Source organism: Pleurodeles waltl, chromosome 9, assembly GCF_031143425.1.
Source record: "Pleurodeles waltl isolate 20211129_DDA chromosome 9, aPleWal1.hap1.20221129, whole genome shotgun sequence".
Classification (NCBI taxonomy): domain Eukaryota; kingdom Metazoa; phylum Chordata; class Amphibia; order Caudata; family Salamandridae; genus Pleurodeles; species Pleurodeles waltl.
Window position 1 is genome coordinate 382,336,861 of NC_090448.1, and position 18,763 is coordinate 382,355,623.

At 43.0% G+C, this 18,763-nt stretch overlaps 1 protein-coding gene across 8 annotated transcripts in view; it reads left to right on the forward strand.

The window, feature by feature from the left end:
* RYR1 (ryanodine receptor 1) overlaps positions 1-18,763 on the forward strand; it is a 1,068,376-nt gene that overhangs the window by 233,735 nt on the left and 815,878 nt on the right. The window lies entirely within an intron of this gene.

An 18,763-nucleotide genomic window follows, 5' to 3' on the forward strand; every position in this document is an offset into this window, starting at 1 on the left:
TACCAATATCAATTTCCTTTTTTCTGCACCTTGGCCATGAATCCAGTGCTTATCTTCTGAGGAAGATCTTTCCTCAAAAAATCTATATATGTAGTACCTTCTTTAAAAGAATGTCTCACCAGGAAAAGTCACGGTTTAAAGCTTACATCTTTGAAATAGCAATTTCTAGTGGGGCACAAATAGACCTACTGCAGGAATAATAATTAGGTAGGTCACAATTTGTGACCTATTATGAATCGCAGCCATCACAGAGATGGTAGCCTGCTGAGGTCTGTAGACTACCACGTCTGTGATTGCTTTTTAATAAGACAATCCCTTTTTTTTATGCAGACACTTTGAAGTCCATGAGACCACTGCTTGCTCTTAAATTCTTTTTTTAACATGATGGATGAAGAGCTGAAACATTTCGAACACTCACCCTCAGTCATAGATCTGGGTTAAATCAATTGTTCTTTTGCACACTATGCCACCCCAGTTTGGACCCAGCCATATACAAATCAGCCTTGACCCTGTTCCCCATGGGAGCAGTCCAGCCCGAACTACCAGGCCAGGTCCACCCTGGACCAGAAACAAGCATCATAGAACCGGTTTCAGGCTACCACCACTCATCAGCCAGGCTAACTTGAATCCAGTGGCACAGTGAGCAAGGCACCCACGTCTGGGCATACAATGGGCACTTAAGGTGAATATAACAACACAAGATGATGGACGTAGCACTGAAACTTTTCAAACACTCACCCCCAGTTATAGTTCTAGGTTAAATCCATCCTTCTTTTGCTCATCATGCCACCCCAGTTTGGACCCAGCCATGTGCAAATCAGTCTTGACCCTGTTCCCCATAGGAACAGTCCAGCCCAAACTGCCAAGCCAGGTCCACCCTGGACTGGAAACAAGCATCTTAGGACCAGTTTGAGGTATCGCCCCTCATCAGCCAGGCTAGCTTCAGACTAGTGGCACAGTGAGCAAGGGACCCATGTCTGGGCCCCCTGACTGATCAGGGGCGATGGACTTTGTCCAACACCGAATCCTGTGAAGACCAGGTCCATGCTTACCAAAGCGGAGCCAGAGCCTTATTTATTTGATAGGCCTGTAGAAGGAGGCGAATCGAAGGAATCTATGAACCCTTATCGTTAACAGCTCCCAGAAGATGTACAGGAACAGGACAACTGGTATGAAGAGCTAGGGGAGGCCAGTGGGTTAGACACATCACCTGACACTAACCTGGTCTCTCCCCCTACCATGGTTGCGGAGGAGGGAGGCTCTTCTGCACTGGTGGTACACAGGACCAGATCAACCTTTCACCATTTCTCTTATGGTTAAGAATATGGAATACACCAAATGCTAATCTTTTAAGGCAGGTGTTCGTGGACTGTGTAAGCCTGTAAAATATGCCCACCATTACGTATCTGTCTTATATAAAAAACACATTTTCTAGTCTGGGTTGTGGACACTTCTTTGATAGTCCTGTAACTATCGGCCCAAAGTCCAAAATGCTGCTTAAAGAAGCTTATGAGTCCTGCAGAGAGGAGCAAAGACGTGTGAGCATCTTGGATATGCCTTCAGGTACCAGGTACATGCAAAAATCTACAGCAGCTGGCTTGAATCCGTACTTAATTTTATATAACTAAACCCCAGCACAGATTCTATGTGAGCATTTTGAACTTCTCCTTTTTCAGGAAGAGTTTGAGAAGGCACAGATCTAGGACTGAACAAAGTCTCCATCCTTCTCTGGCACCAGAAAGTAGTAGGAGTAACAGCCCAACCTACCTCTGATGCAGTCATGCTTTCTATGGCTCCCTTGGCCCAGAGAGCCTGCACTTCCTGAAGGAACAATGTGTGATGGTCCACTGTCAGCCGATCCCAAGGGGTATTTCTCCGACATTGTCCAGATCTCGGGGGGACTGCAAAAGATCTGAAATGGTGGCTAATGAACTGCGATAGGGTCAGTAGCAGACCCCTGTCCCTCTGACAGTAGTAACAGATGCATCACTCATGGGCTGGGGTGGCCATCTGTGAGAGGTGGAGATCAGAGGGCTCTGGCCTCCTGCAGAGTCAGAGCTCCACATCAACATCGGAGCTCTGGGCGATTCGCAGGGCACTGATAGCCTTTCTTCGTTCAATCAGGGGAAGACTGGTGCAGGTGTTCACAAAGAACTCCACCCCTGTGTGGTATTGCAACAAACAGGGTGGGGTGGGGTTGTGAACACTTTGTCAAATGGCCCTGCACCTATGGACATGGCGGGACTGTTAAGGTAATTTCTTGGTGGTTGAACACCTGGTGGGCACTCTGAATGCTACAGCAGACAAACTCAGCCACATATGCCTAACAAATCATGAATGGCCTCTCCATTCGGAGGTGGTGCAAAGTCTCTTTCAGCCCAGGTGAGAGGCTTTTTTAAACCCGTTTGCCACCGCAGTCAACTGTTTTATGCACTTGAGTTTCCAAGGCGACTGTTTCTCAGAGACATGTTTCGTCTTGAGGGTGGCTCCATCCTCCAATATGCCTTTCCGCCAATGCCACTTCTGCCCAGATTTCTTAAGAAGATCAGGAACTACTGGGCCCAAGTCATTCCTGTGGCCCCGAATTGGGCACAGAGAGTCTGGTATCTCAAGCTGCTGAACATGACCATCGGTCCTCCAGTCAGGCTGCCCCTTCAAAAGGCTCTTCTGTCACAGCAAAAAGGGAAGTTTCTGCACTCGAACATGCGCACCCTCCACTTTCATTGGTGGAGACTAAGCGGCAACAGTTGACAGCTTTCAAATATGTAATGTTATTCTGGCAGCCAGGCTCCCTCCCATCAAGCTGGTATACGCCTGCTGTTGGGACATGTTTGTGTCATGGTGTGCTTCCCACAGCGTTGACCCCCTTTCTGCACCTTTATCTAAGGTGCCATTGTTTTCATTGTCTTTGGCCCAGCAGGGCTCTGTCCTGGGCACAGTTTAGGAATATCTCTCTGCCACCTCTGCATTCTTGGGGTTGCCAGACTAACCTTCTCTCTCTAAGCCACCTTTTGTGACTATGGGCCAGATGTATCATCACGGCCCTTTGCGATTCGGTATTAGCGATTTTTAAGAAATCGCTTTTACCGACTCGCAAAGGGCCATGTATCACATTTGCGATTTGGTAATAGCGATTTCTCAAAAATCGCAAATGCTATTACCGAATCGCAAATTGCGATACCGGCCCCATTCACAGCTATAGGCCTGTTGGCCCATAGCTGCAAATTTTTTGCATTTCCAAAATTGCAATTTCTGAACCAGAAATCGCAATTTTGGAAATGCAAATCCCTAGGGTGCTGGGGGCCTATGGCCCCCTCTGCTGCACCCCAAAAATGTTTTGGGGGACATGTAAAGTACACACATGCCATAAGGGCTTGTGTGCTTTACATGTTCAATTTAAAAATGCATTTTAAATGCAGTTTTAAATCTTGCACCAGGTTACCACCTGGTTGCAGTCCATGGTATTTTGCATGTGCAAAATGGCATTCTGCGAAAAATCGCAATTTGCGATTTTTTGCAGCATTGCCTTGCGACCTGGAATTTGCGACTCGCAATTTCCAGGTCGCAACGCAAGAAATTGCAATTTTAGCGATTTCTTATTTGTGGTCTGCGAATGCCTTTCATGCATTGCAGACTACTGTTTTGCACTCGCAAACGGCCAAATTTACCAATTCGCACAATTTGCGAGTGCAAAATGTTTTCATACATCTGGCCCTATGTTCCTTAAAGGCCTGCAACACGTTTCCCCCTATGCCATTCATCATGTCTCAGTGAGACCTCAAACTGGTTTTCACCTTTTGTATTCAAGCCTCTACACAATTATCCTCTTAGGCTTGTGACTTTAAAGACTGCCTTTTTAGTGGCCATAACATCGGCCAGGAGGGTCAGGGAATTCTCTCTGCGCACCCTCCTTACACCATCTTCTATCCGTAGAAGCTGGTTCTCCGAAGATGTACCCCCTCCCTTCCAAATGTTGTGACTCCCTTCCATGTGGTCCAGACATCACCCTGCCTACTTTCCTTGCTCCACTGCACCCCCCCAAAGAGGAGAGACTCTACCACTTGGACCCAAAAAAAACATTGTTGTTCTACTTGTACCCCACAAAACAATTATGGTAGACAATAAATTCTTCATGGGTTACGTACCAGCAAATAAAAAGGGAAAGCGGTGCAGAAAAGGTCCATCTTGCAATGGACTGTCCTCTGCATTAAGATCTTCTATGCATTTGTCAAGAAGCAACCCCATGAGGGCTTGCAAGCTCACCCCACCAGAGCCAAGGTTGTGACCACTGTGTTAGCATGCAGCATTCCAGTCCTGGACATCTGCCAGGCAGCATCATGAGCCTCCCTGCACACGTTCACCAAACACTTCTGCCGGGACAGTCAGGTTTGTTGTGATGGGCACTTTGCCCGTTTGGACCTGCAGGACTTTCTGGTTTAATTGGATTTGCCATCCCACCTTTGGGGAGGTATTGCTTGGTTATCTACTCTAAGGTGAGGACTTCGCATCTAGAACAAGTTACTTACATTCGGTAACGCCTTGTCTAGTAGAGATTCTATCTAGCTGTATGTTCCTTACTAACCCTTCCATCATCCACACACTGCGAACCAATTATGGTGTAGGGAGCAACCTTTCCACAGCTTTAGCTTGTCACACCAGTGGTCAGTGCTGGTGTGGAATGTCGCGAAAGTAACTGACGTCAGCGTTCCAAGGTGGCGCCTATATAAGTACACTGCACGTACTTCTGGTACAGATGGCACAGACGATGCCGACATGGAGCTGAACGATGCCACCTACTGGCAGTCCGGGATACTGCTTGAAAATCTTCCGAATTCAGACTGACACCTGAGGATATTATATGGTAAGGAATCTAAAGCTACATATGATCTCTACCAGATAAGGCATTACAGAATGTAAATAAATTGTTCTTCACAAGGTGCGGAGCTTGAAAATAATCTGTTTGTCTAGGCCAGTGGTTCCCAACCTTTTGACTTCTGTGGACCCCCACTGAATCATTATTGGAATCTGGGGACCCCCACTGAGTCATAACTAAAAGCGGAGGACCTAATCTGTTAACATTATTTAATTTTCTAATCAGTCGTGGACCCCCTGAGGAGGCTTCATGGACCCCCAGGGGTACCCAGACCACAGATTGGGAACCACTGGTCTAGGCATAACCATCACCACTGCTAGCGAAATAGGCACACCAAATTGATAACAAACTAATAGAAAGTAATTAAAAAAAGGTGAGCACCATGTAGTCAATAATGTATTATATACTTAGCAAAAAAAAATAATTCAGTTAGAAACTCTGTATACAGAGACGGATACATGGTGTAAAATAATACCATATACAGTTTGGGTGATAATAGAATTTTAATATGTAACATAATTAGTGTGGATTGACAGAAAGAAATCCAGGTTAGGCAAATAGTCAACAATAAATAGGCTACACAAGTAAGTACATATACATATCATCATATTTAAATTAGGGTTATTGGTGGGGCATAAGAGTGCAAGAGTGAATTGGCAAAAATGAGTTTCATCCACTTTCAAGTTCAAGTAGGTAAATTGTTAACGCAATTTTAAAAGTAGGACAAGAGGAAGTGAAGCACAATTCAACCGGAACTTAACTCCAGAGGCAGAATCTGAGTAAACTGAATGAGCGAAATCATGAAGCAGCATCACGGGGTAGACATAAGGTTTAAGTTATCTAAGCAATTATGAAAAACATAATTTGTTATATATAACTGGGGGATGGAGCCATTAATAGCTTTAAAAACAGTATTAGAAGTTGCAAATTGCCATGTGTTCTGCCATGTCAATGTTAGACGGTTCAGCTCCATAATACTGGTAAGCCATTTGTAAAATAGGTTTTAATAAAATCAGGTCAGCAGATCAGACACATTCTGTTTTTTTAAGCTAAAATAGATAGCAACAACATAGTTTATTTGAACGGTGAACTTTGTGCTGTTGAGTGAACCGGTTTAAAGATGCCATTGAGGCAAGGTTTACTGCTGGGGGCGGCAGTTTACTTACGCCTGACAACAATATTTATTAGGGAATCTAATAGCTACAGTGAGTTTATCAAATAAACATATTATTAATTACATTTTCCATGTTGCTGAAAGGATCCTAAAGGAGTGACTTTGCGGACAAAAGCATTTTGAACTTTTGTGTACATGGCAGTTGTGCCTTCTCAGTTGCTTGGTACATTTACCTGAAAATATGGTGTGATAGTACAGCATTTAATGACACTAGCAGGAAGGTTTCTACAGACTTTTTTGTCATTGGAATAGCCAGTTAAGGAGCAGCTCAAAAGGCTTCAAATATATGTGTAAAGTTGCATTTCAATGGAGGAAAATAAAGTGAATCCTAGCTAGGGTAAAGTGCATCAGGTTTGTAATAAGATACTGCTCCTTTAAAGGCTTGGGGTCTGATGCAGAGCTTGACGGTATTATCATCAATCTGTGGCAGACCCGAGTACGCAATCAAGTAGATGGTGTTCTGACTGCTGTATTTAGATGTATTGCGGTTGAGCTGCCGAGAGCCTCGACGGAGTGCTCTTCTGAGCTGTAAGGCTGGCGTGTTCCCACCGACCATATTTAGATGTTACAGTCCTGCAGGCAGTGTACTGGAGGCAGAATGCTGATGGAGAGAGGCCATTGCGAGATCCAATGGACATCGTACAGTGGCAGTGGCTATAGAAGGGAGGTAAGTCACACACACATACTGTACCTTAGCCAAATGTGCCCCTCTGCACTATACACTGCACAACACACCATAAACACACTATTATCCAGTGCATTTCCACCACAACACAACACGTACATGCCGGAAACACACATTGCTGTACATCCATGACACAACATACACTCACTATTGACACTCCACCCACACACGACACATCCACAAAAACAAACACAACTCTACATTAATTTACACAAACCTACTCACACAAAAGCACAATTACACACATGATGACAATGACCACCACACAACGACCCTCACCTCAGTGTTACACACACCAACACAACACACAACCATACATACACAACAACTTCAGACTCATATGCAAGAGGCACACAATCAGACACAACCACATCACCCACTCCAGCTCTCTCCACCTCAACCAGCCAATCCAGTCACACAAACACACATACACATACGGAATCACGTACACAACTGGAAGCACAACATTACAGGTACAGGACCTCTTGCCATGTGCACATATGAACATAGTTGACAAGTGAGAATGTTGTGCCATTGTGGTGCCAGCATTCATTTGGCAATGAATACTGACAACAAAAATCAAATCTGTGTATGTGTGCAGTATGTGCCTTGTACCATTGTGTCCCCATCCATGTCAGACACAACTGTATCCCTGACATTTGCATGTCACAGTGATTTAAAAAAATTACTGGGACATGTATATGACTACAGTGGTCCCGAGCTCATATGCATTGACTGCACAACGTAGACTGGCAATGCAGATTCCCTACTTTCAAGTACGACGAGGGAGGTTGTGTTTTCTCTGTGGTCCAGTAGCAGCAGCAACAGAAGGTCTTGCTCAGTTGTGTTCTGTTGAAAACGGAAATGGAATCGGGGAAAAAAGTTTGTTTTTACCTCACTTCCCCCAAATCCACCAACTCAGATGTGAAGGTAGCACTGCCACACTTGACTTGCCATACAAATCTGCTCGGCGGGAAGAGTGGCTGGAGTCCAGCTGTCAGCCAATTTCTCGTATTGGCGCCTTCAAACAAAAGTTCTGACAAAGCTATCAGGACTCAGGCGGGTTATCGGCTATGGGATCACCAGCATTTAAATCGGGCTAGGGGACCGCCCAATAGGCGGAGAGGTTTTCCATCAAAATATTGACGGCGGAACTGTTACTGCCAAGATCTAAATCAGGCCCTTAGAAGCTTCCCTCCATGCACTGTATTGTTTGCCTCACAGTCTCTTTTTTCCATCTCCTGCTTATTGGATCCTAGAACACCTCTGGGAGAATTTTTCCCAATTTGTTGAGGTCTTTGACTTTGTGACCAATTATTTTTTACATCACTCAACAACTTTCACAGCTTTAAATCCAGATCACCTGTCTTTCCCACATCTGTGGGGTAATGTTTTCTTACTATACTTTCACTTTTTGTGAAGTGCCCTTCTTGTGGGAGGAAGAAGACTGCCACTGCCCCCCCCCTTCTGTCTGTGTGTTGTGTCTCACCTACACGTTCAGTTACGTCCTGCATCTGTGCCAGAAGATATCCAGAAAAAACATTAAAGACAGGGAAGGCAGTCGCCTAAGGGTGAAGCTAGACAATCTGAAGGTGGGGCAGGAAAGAAGAAAACACAGCAGGACGTCAGAGAAGGTAAGTCCTCTATTGAGCCCACAAAGTTTTCAAGACACAGCTCCCAGATCTAAGGAGAAGAGGTGTGATAAACAGCATCACTATCATTCAGTTTCACTCCCGAAGGTCACAGAAGCATTGGTTAATGTTGAGGCAGAGGCACGATTGCTGTAAAGAGCTCAATGTTGCCTAGAAAATGGAGGGCAAAAAAGATCTAATTGACACAGGGACCATCTACAATGAAAACTTCATCAATGATATAGTCTCTGACAGAGCGTTCAATCCCCACCATGGCCTACCGCCATATGGTCAACAGCCACAACAGCAGCCCTGGCAACAAGGACCATAACAAAGGTGATCAGCAAGAGGCAGAGGTCAGCAGCAACATCAGTGGTCCTTTTTTATATGGAAAATCCAGACAACAGTTGAAACAATGAGTATCTAGTTTCCACTCCTAAGTTACCCATTCCAATTACGAGGGAGTATAATGAAATACCTTGGAGAGCGTAAACTATTTTCATCAGACAAGTGGGTCTTGTAAATCACTGGAAAGGGCACCCAAATTAATTAAAATTACTTCCCCGATTATTCCACCAAAGAACGCACCAAAACTTCATTTACATGTAATAATAAAGAAGGTAACATTTCTCTTTCTGAAACAAACATTAAAAACTGTCCACTGACTACATCGAGGGAGAAGTATTTATTCAAGGTGTTTTTTATCCCCAAGAAAAGCCTCAAAACAGAATTTGTCCCATCTTGGATTTGTTAGAGGCCATTAACTACATCAGAAAGCAAAAAATCTAAATAATGGTCTTACGTTAAATGTATCCTCAACTGATGAAAAGAAATTGGATGTGTTTGGTGGAGTTGCAAAACAGCTACTTTCAAATCTCAGTATTAAAAAACACACTGGAAATTACTAAGATTTGCTTTGTGAGAAGCTCATTATCAGTTTGGGCTAAAATCTGCATGCAGCACATTTTAAAAGTGAATGGCAGTTGTGAATTCACACTTGAGGAAACAAAGTGTTTCTATATATCCATATCTGGACAACTGCCTAGTAAAACGAATTTGTCAAAATAGTCTCAGCAGATTTCAACATCACTTTCTTCATCATCTAATGCTCCATTTTAACTATGGAATGTCAACAACGTTTTGATTCTGGACTACTTAGGTGCTACTGTGACACAAAAATAGGAGAAGGGTGTCATTTAGGGGACAGAGTGCCTACCATTCTGAGGAAAGGACAACTTATGTTACAAACTCCTTCTGCCTCTGCAAGTCCTACTGCCCAATGCTGAATTTTTCATGAGACCGCACTAAAAGTGAATTGAAGACAATGGCTTTAAGAAAATTAAGAAGACACACGTAATCTGACATCACAGGCAAGAGGATAAATCATATGGTGGTGCAAAATAAATTATATTTTGAAAGTAACTGTTTCACCTGAGCCTACCCTCTCAGACGAAAATGACGGATGTGTCCTTTACAGGACGGGTAGTGTACTTCCAGAATCTGACGAAACAGGGTTTGTAGTCAAAGAAGCAGCAACTACACAGCGTAAATATACTGGAAGTCATAGCTGTGCTTCTTGCTTTGAAGGTGTTTTAACCATCATTCATGACAAAAGGTTGTTAGATCAGAAGGCAGCACAACCACAATATATTATTTGATCAAACTGGGTGGCACTAAGTTGAGGACTATAGCTATAGAGGCTCAAATAGTCTGTCACTGCATCATATTGAGAAATCTATACAGGCTGTACGTCTCACAGGGCTTTAGAATTGTCAAGCCGACCTTTTAAGATGTTTTTTTCATCAAAACGCATGAATGGGAAATAAACATCAATGTTTACAAATACATTTTCCAAGATTGTGGGTGTCCTTCAAAAGACCTGTTCGCAACAAAGCAAAACACAAAACGCCATAGCTTTGCAATTGAGAGTGTGGGAACCACGTTCAGTGGGTAGCTCCCTTTTGGTTGATTGGTCAAAAACATTTCTGTACACTTTACCTCCTTCTCCACTAATTCTGTCAGTGCTAATGAGGCTGAAGTACTGCAATGTGAAATGATTCCTATCTCCCCAGAATGGTTTAGTCAGTGGTGGTTCCTACAACTTCTTCATCTATCAAGTCAGCGCACAAGAAATTTCCATGCAGACTGAGTCTGCTATTAAAGGCACAGTGGAAGGCTTTGGCTGCATGCTTCCTGGCTGCTGCAGTATGGACACCTAGGTTTACCTCACGAATGCTCGGACATTTTATTGTAAGCAAAACGGCCAACTAAAAATAATTTTACAGTTTTTTGTGGAAGTATTTTGTCATCTGATATCTGCAAAACAACTGCAGTCCCATTTGATGCCAATAAAATTTAATTATACTTCATCTTCTGCATCTGGCAAAATTATTACAATATTCTTTGAAAAAGGTACATTGAGCTGCCTTCACTGCTCATGAATGAGGACCTGACCAAGGATCTTTTTTATTATTCTAGTCATAAAGGATTTTTGGAAGGACTGAGGTAAACTTACCCTTAAGGACGGCAGCCTTCCTTTATGTGGAAACAAAACTTGGTGCTATCTAAATTAATGGCTCCAATTTTAAACTCCATAAATGATTAAACTTAATTGAATCACTGTTCCTGGAAGGTAGCCTTTCTGGTTGCAATCACTTCTGCTAGAAGAGTTGTTAAGCTGTTAGCTGTCTCTGCTATTGAACCTTATATTGTTTTAAATAAAACCAGGGGACTTTCAGAACACACCCACATTTTCTATTTAAATTTTTCTATTATTCTCATATCCACCAATCTCTCTACCAGTGTTTTTCAGCAATCCTTCTATTCCAGCCAAAAGAACAATACACAGATTAGCTGTAGGGAGAGTCTTAATATTTTATTTAGAAAGAACCAAATATACACCCAAGTCTACACAATTATTTGTCAATAATGGACCCTTCTGTACTGGGATAGCATATCCTAAACACACCGTTGCTAGATTGATAGTGTCCTGCATAGTATAATGTTGTCAACAGGCTAACAGACCTTTGTCTTTTGGATCTAAAGCACATTCTACAAAAGGTAAAGCAGCTACAACTGCTTGGTTGAGGAACATTCCTCTTTCTGAGTGGTGTAAGGCTGCTACATGGAGATTGAGCCACACATTCAATAGATATTATGGTTTACATGAAGACACTGAAGCTGACCCCTTAGTTGGTCAAGCAACTTTAAATTGTTCAACCTGAATGCTAGGTTACCAATTTTCTCGAAGATACTGATATTTGCTATGAGAGATATGCTTGCTATTGTATTCAACGTTTATGACTATCAGGCATTTTACATGTAATTCCAGTTTCTCCAGTATTGGATCTTTCATAGATTTACATGCTTGAATCATCCCCGTCGTCGAGGTGGCAGTCCCATGGTAACCTTAAATTTACATAGCATTAAGAGTATTACACTAGGCCTCAATTGCCTATTAAAGACACTGTTATAGCCTATCCATATTATTTTATTAAAAAAAGAACCAAACCTGAACTACAAACAATCAGGCGGCAGCACCCTCCAGAACACTCCCAACAGAGGCTGTTTCCCACAGATTTTCTACCACACGTCGTGTGAGGGGAGTCTCCCTGAGCTCTGCTCAGCTTCTTTTTCTGCAGCTATTCTGACTGGAACATTTCTTTCAGATATCTTGGATTTCCAGTGGACAGTATGTCCCAGCAAACAAAAAAAGGACTTTTCAGAAATTGTGACAATTGTGGGAGAAAAAGACTTCATATTGATGACCCCTACAAGAAGTGCATCTACTGCCTACATACAGACCGTAAGGTGAGAGATTGCAAGATTTGTTGCACCGTCAGTCATAAAACCCTGAAAGATAGAGAGGGTAGACTTTTGTTATGGCTACAAAAGCAGAAGGCTATGGAATACCCTTCTTCTGAGGAGAGTGAGGCCTCCTCACAGACTTCTCAATCCCAAAAAAGGCCTTAAAGTAAAAAAAGACTTTCTGCAGAACCTCCAAAGAAAGTTTAAAAAAATCTAAACACCTTTCTTTAGAAAAACAAAAAGGCCAAGAAAGCTATGCCTCATCATCGTCAGAAACCCAGTTAAAAGCCTTAAAAAAGGTACAGTCAGAACCTACAACAACTTTGGGGAAAAAAGCACCTCCAAAAAGTGCTTCACTGTCTTTGTCACGAGGAGGAAGCCGAACAAATGGTCTTCAGACTCTGACAAAAAAGGCTCATTGACGATAATACTGTTGACGACCATGTCTACAGTAACAACAACGACAATCACGTCGACATTCACCACAGCAGTGTCCCCTATGATAGTCACGTCGTCACCACTATCGTCGACGACGATCATAACAGGTCAAATCTAGAAAAGGGCACAGTCGACAACTATCCAGCCATCAGCTACGCACAACCCCATCAATGAGGGACCCTTCGAAAAGTGACCCGTCGATGAGAGGCCCATCAACGGGGGATTCATCGACGACCTGTCGACGGTGCAACCGTCCACGACGCAGCCGTCGATGACATGGCCATCAACGACAGGCTCATCGACGACACAACTGTCGACGATGGAAACAGCGACGAGAGAAGCATCGACGACCGATCCAACGATGACCACTACAGGAATGTCAAGGTTTCTCCCTCTATCATTGATAACTGCAGAGAAGAAAGCATCTCCAGTCCTACCAATGCATACCTCCCCAAGTAAGTTATTACCGTATCCTCCTCAATACCTATTAGATGATGACGACAACGGATCTTCTCAAGATGGCGGAATGTCTGGAGTGGCCAACAGTCCGTCACAACTTAACGTCAAATGTCAGGACCCGGATGACAATGAGGATGATCATGATCAGGACAGCTATTATTTAGCAAAAGTCCAGCCATATCCATTGTATTCCGCATATGGTGACTCAGACACCTCTGTCCCTATGCCAAGGTCATTAGTGACAGATCTCCAGAACATGTTGCATGACCACTACAGAAGATTTCCACCCTCAGTACCAGAAACTCCAACCAAAAAGCAGTATGACCTGCAGGCAGGACTGCGGACCCCTATACCTAGCCATCCAGGGACACTGCTCAGACCGGATACGAACATCCCTTTCGTACAACCACCTCAGGATGACCCTCAATCCGCAGATGAAGAGAGGGAAGAGGGAGAAATACTTGAAACCACTCCTAGTGAGTGGGACGAATACCTGATTCCTATGCCTTCACCACTGTTTGCAGGACCAGTGGATTCACTCCCCGGAGGACATAGGGGGATTCCATAATTTAATGGAAAGAGCGGCTAAACGTTTCGAACTGCCCATTTTCTCTCTCTCGAGAAAGTGATTGTTTCCTGTATGACTTTAAGGAACCATCAAAAAGTCAGTTAGAGCCATACCAATAGTTTACATTATATGGCAAGAAGGATTGAAAGCAGTGAAGAACCCAGCTACAATACCTTCCCAGATCCCACATTTGGAGAGAAAGTATGAAGCCCCGGAAGATTCTCCAGCTTGTTTGATTGCGCAACTGAAGCCAGATTCCGTGGTATCTCAGGTGGCGCAACGCCGCTCAAAAAGCCCTTCAACACCAATATCATCCCCGCCACATAGAGAAGGACGCCGTCTGGACAACATAGGGAAAGGTTATCCTCAGTAGCAGCAATAACAGTCAAAGCTGCCAATTTGCTAGGCATTCTAGGCAGATATGATCAACAAATGTGGGCAGACATGTCCTCTTACATTGCTCTTTTGCCCGAGGACGCTAAACTAGAGGCAAAGAAAGTGTTGCAGGCGGGAGAGCGGATCGCAGCCTAAGTGATTGGGTCATTAAAAGTTGTTCCAATTCTACACAGGTACCGAGGATTCTATTCCCACTTTTTTCTAGTAAAAAAGCCTTCAGGGGATTAGCGTCCCATACCCGATTTGAGGGCCTTAAACAAGCTCCTGAAATAACAGACGTTTTGTATGGTAACGCTTCAGGACACTCCATGCCTCTTGAACACAGGAGATCACATGACATCGCTAGACATCAGGGATGCGTACTTCCATATCTCAATACATCCAAACCATCGGAAATTTCTCAGGTTCAAGGTAGCTGGTATACATCTACAGTTTTGAGTCCTTCCATTCGGATTAAAATCGGCCCCCAGAATTTTTACCTAAGTGCTGGCCCTAGTAGCGGCTCACCTACATCAGCTGGGGAGACAAGTCTTTCCATATTTGGACGACTGGTCCATAAAGGCATCCTCAAGATCTCAGGTGGTAAAGCACACATCCACTTGCCTCCAGTTGTTGAAAAGTCTAGGCCTTACCAACAACTATTGCAAATCACACCTCCCTCCCATAAAGAAGCTGAATTTCCTAGGAGCGATAGTGGCTATTGTCCAAAGCAAAGCATTTCCATCTTAAGAAAGACAGCAAAAGATTTCTAAAATGGCTCAAAAGATATCAACAAAAAAGTTTATTTCAGTTCGGAATTACAAATCATTCATGGGAATGATTTCTTCATGCATTCCACTGACCCCAGATTGCCAACTGCACATGCGAACTCTACAGGAGCAACTAGGCACTCAGTGGCTCCAAGTCGATGGCTCCTTCGACGATTGAATTCAGATCACATTGGAAATTAAAACTGCCATGTCTTGGTGGGAAAAACAGACAAACTTATCCAAGGGCCTTTCTTTTTTTCAACAAGTGCCGGAATATATAATAACGACAGATGCGTTGCTCGAAGGTTGGGGTGCCCACCTTCAAAATCTACAGGTAAGTGGCAACTGTACACAAAAGGACAAACAGCTTCACATAAACCAACTGGAGCTGAAAGCAATAGATCTGGCATGGAAGGCTTCCTTACCAAAAATACGAAACTCAAAAATTCTCATCAGTGTGGACAATACCACAAGTATGTTTTACCTGAACAAATAGGGCAGCACAAAGTCCTTGGATCTTTAACTTCAAGCTCAGAGCATATGGGAATGGGCCATATAAATCAAATTTCTCTGAAAGCAGAACATCTGCCTGGACAAGCCAACCTCCTAGCGGACTCTTTGAGCAGGACATTCATCCCGTATCACGAGTGGGAACTCAACCAACAAGTTCTCAACCAACTTTTCCAAAAGTCGGACAAGCCGAATCGGAATCTTTTTGCCTTATACGAGAACAAGAAATGTCCATATTATGCAAGCTGGCATCCCCAAAAAGGATTGTGGGGAAATGTTTTTTTGATGGGATGGTCAGGAATCTGTGCCTATGCTTTTCCCCCAATTCCACTCATCCCCAGAGTGATCAGAAAAATGAAAGCAAAGGGATGCCGTCTCCTCCTAATGGCAACCAGTTGGCCCAGACAGGTCTGGTTCACAGAACTCCTTCTGTATTCGGAACAACCACATGTTCTACTCAGACAGACATCAGCCCTACTTACCATGCAACAGGGCTAAGTCAGGCATCCGGATCCTTCATCTCTACACTTATCGGCCTGGCTCCTGAATTCAATGAATACTCCACCTTGAACATTTCATCGGAATGTAGAGAAATATTGTCCAAAGCCAGAGCGGACACCACCAATAGGACCTATAAACTTAAATGGAAGCATTTCTGTTTGTGGTGTGTTACGGAAGGAGTCCATCCTATGTTGTCACCCTGGAACAAAAACTTCCTTATTTATTACATTTAGCAAAATCTGGACTTTCTTATTCCTCAATACGGGTACATGTGGCGGCAATTTCAAGATTGCGCCGCCCGCAGCAGACCTCCTCACTATATTCTGCCAGGATTGTAAAACAATTCCTCAAGTGCCTTTTTAGAGTATTTCCACAGATGCGTTAACCTCCACCGTTATGGTCTTTAAACATGGTGTTAGGACAACTCATGAAGCCCCTTTCGAACCAATCCACAGGTCAGAGTTAAAATTCATCTTTCGGAAGACATCGCTTTTACTAGCTCTCACATCAGCAAAAAGAGTGAGTGATATACAAGCCTTCACCATCAAGGAACCTTTTCTTCAGTTCACTCCAACTGGTGTTATACTTCGAACAAACCATAAGTATATACCACAAATACCATCAAACTTCCATCTAAATGAGCCACTGGTTTTAAGAAAGTTTTTTCCTAACCCACAGACAGGTGGGAGAAAGCGATGCATTCCCTAGGAAAGGAGATGTTTAAAGTTTTAGCTTAAAAAAACACAAAGCATTCGAAAATCGGACCAACTATTCGTAGCATATGGAGATGCAAGAAAAGGCTGTCCAATATCCAAGCAGACTAGCCATACAATGTTGTCATGCCAAGGCAGTAAAATCGCTGCACAGTGAAGTTAAAGCCCACTCTACCAGAGCGGTAGCCACATCAGCAGCGCTCTTCGCAGGAGTACCCCTGCAACACATTTGCAGGGCAGCAACATGGTCCAGCCAGAATACATTTACAAAGCACTACTGCCAGGATGAGACAAACAAAACGGATACAGCCGTTGGGCAAGCAGTGCTGAGATATCTATTCCATTAAGGTGAGTCTCTCTGGCTATCCCACCTTCCACTTGAAAGGTATGTGATCTATACTTGCCTAAGGTTATCATTGTTATTATTGCTATTATTATTATTATTATTATTATTATTATTATTATTATTATTATTATTATTATTATTATCATTCCCAATACATATGAATATTGTTTTCTAATATTAGCTGAATGTAGCATCATTCCTATTATTATGGATGTTGTGGCTAGATTAAACAATATTACTGCTCGCTACTCTAATTCAAGCATGTAAATCTATGAAAGATCCAATACTGGAGAGAAAAATTGGTTTCTTACCTGTAACTGAAGTTCTCCAGTATTGGTATATTTCATAGATTCACATGTGACCCACCCGCCTCCCCTCAGAGGCTCCCCTTATTTCTAAGACTATGTATTTCACACTTGTATGGGAAAATCTGATGGAAACAGCCTCTGTTGGGAGCGTTCTAGAGGGTGCTGTCGCCTGATTGGTTGTAGTTCAGGTTTGGTTCTTTTTTATAAAAGAGCATGGATAGGCTATAATAGTGCCTGTATAGGCCTTTGAGGCCTAGTGTAATACTCTTACTGCTATGTATATTTAAGGTTACCTTGGGACTCCACCTCAACTACTGGGATGATTCAAGCATGTGAATCTATGAAAGATACCACTACTGGAGAACTACAGTTACAGGTAAGTAACCAATTTTCTTCTGCATTGTAGGAATCCTCACTGAAGTAGTAAACAACTGACACTCCTCCCCAAATACAAATAATTTCCTTTAATAACGTGAAAAGTATACTTTGCTGCTCGAGAAGAACTGACATTGTGAAGCAAACTGCCAGCACAGTATACGATGGAAGAGGAAAGCTGCTGAGCCCTGCGAGTAGCAGTGCTTTTTGACCTGATGTATTTTAACCTAGCAGGCTTTCTTTTTCTTCATTTTTTTCCTACTGAGATGCAGGTTTACACATAGCAAGGGAAGCTAATATCTTTCAGCTAAGGGCTGAAATTTTAGTCGTTTGATCTATTCCTTGATTGGCTGTTCCAATAAGAAGAAAATCAGTAGAAGCCTTCTTTTCTCTGGAGGAGACACACGAATGACTTACGTTGAAATGTCAATCTTTAATGTAGATTTTTTTATGATACTATGAAAAAGAAGTGTCCCCTGGTCCCTGCATGTTTGCGTGAATATTCAATCTTTATGGCTTCAGCAAAGAGTCCTGTGATGAAATTACAGATAACATATCCTCCTAGCTGTAGCACAGAAAAGACAACCATGCAGATCTTATTGTTTGCTGCGTGCTGGATGGCGATGGCAAGGGTACCTACTTGTTAGTGTTATTGGATCTCAGCTGTGGGTTGTACACTTGACCATGTAGACTACTCAGCATCCTATATGACCACTTGGGCTTTGGTGGAAGCGTGCATTTGTGTTTTTTTCTGCCTATTATTCTGAGTGGGCTTTTGTTCATTCTGATGCATTTCAGAGTGTGCCAAAGGCGAATCCCACCACCTATATTATTCATTCCATGTTTGGTGCCACCTGGGGGACCTGATCCTTGACCTGGGTCTCCTTAAAAACCAGCATGCGAGTTGCACCCAGCTATCTCTACGTACAGATATTGACCATTTATATATTTTTTTTTAAAAGTAAGCAATATTTGCGGAGGACAGACGCCTGGATGCCTGAAAACCTTATTTAATTCAACACCTCTACACAAGATTTGTTTTGGTGAATTTGGGGCCAGTGTTACACCAGCTGAACTAGTTGCATTTATCAGCCCAACCCAGCTGTGTGGCTGGAGCATTATAGTAAACCAAAAATAAAATTAGTAAAATATGCTACAACACAAAAAACATTATTGCAGCATTAGATTAGATTATTTTCCTTATGTCTTGTTCGAGCTAGTGCACACACA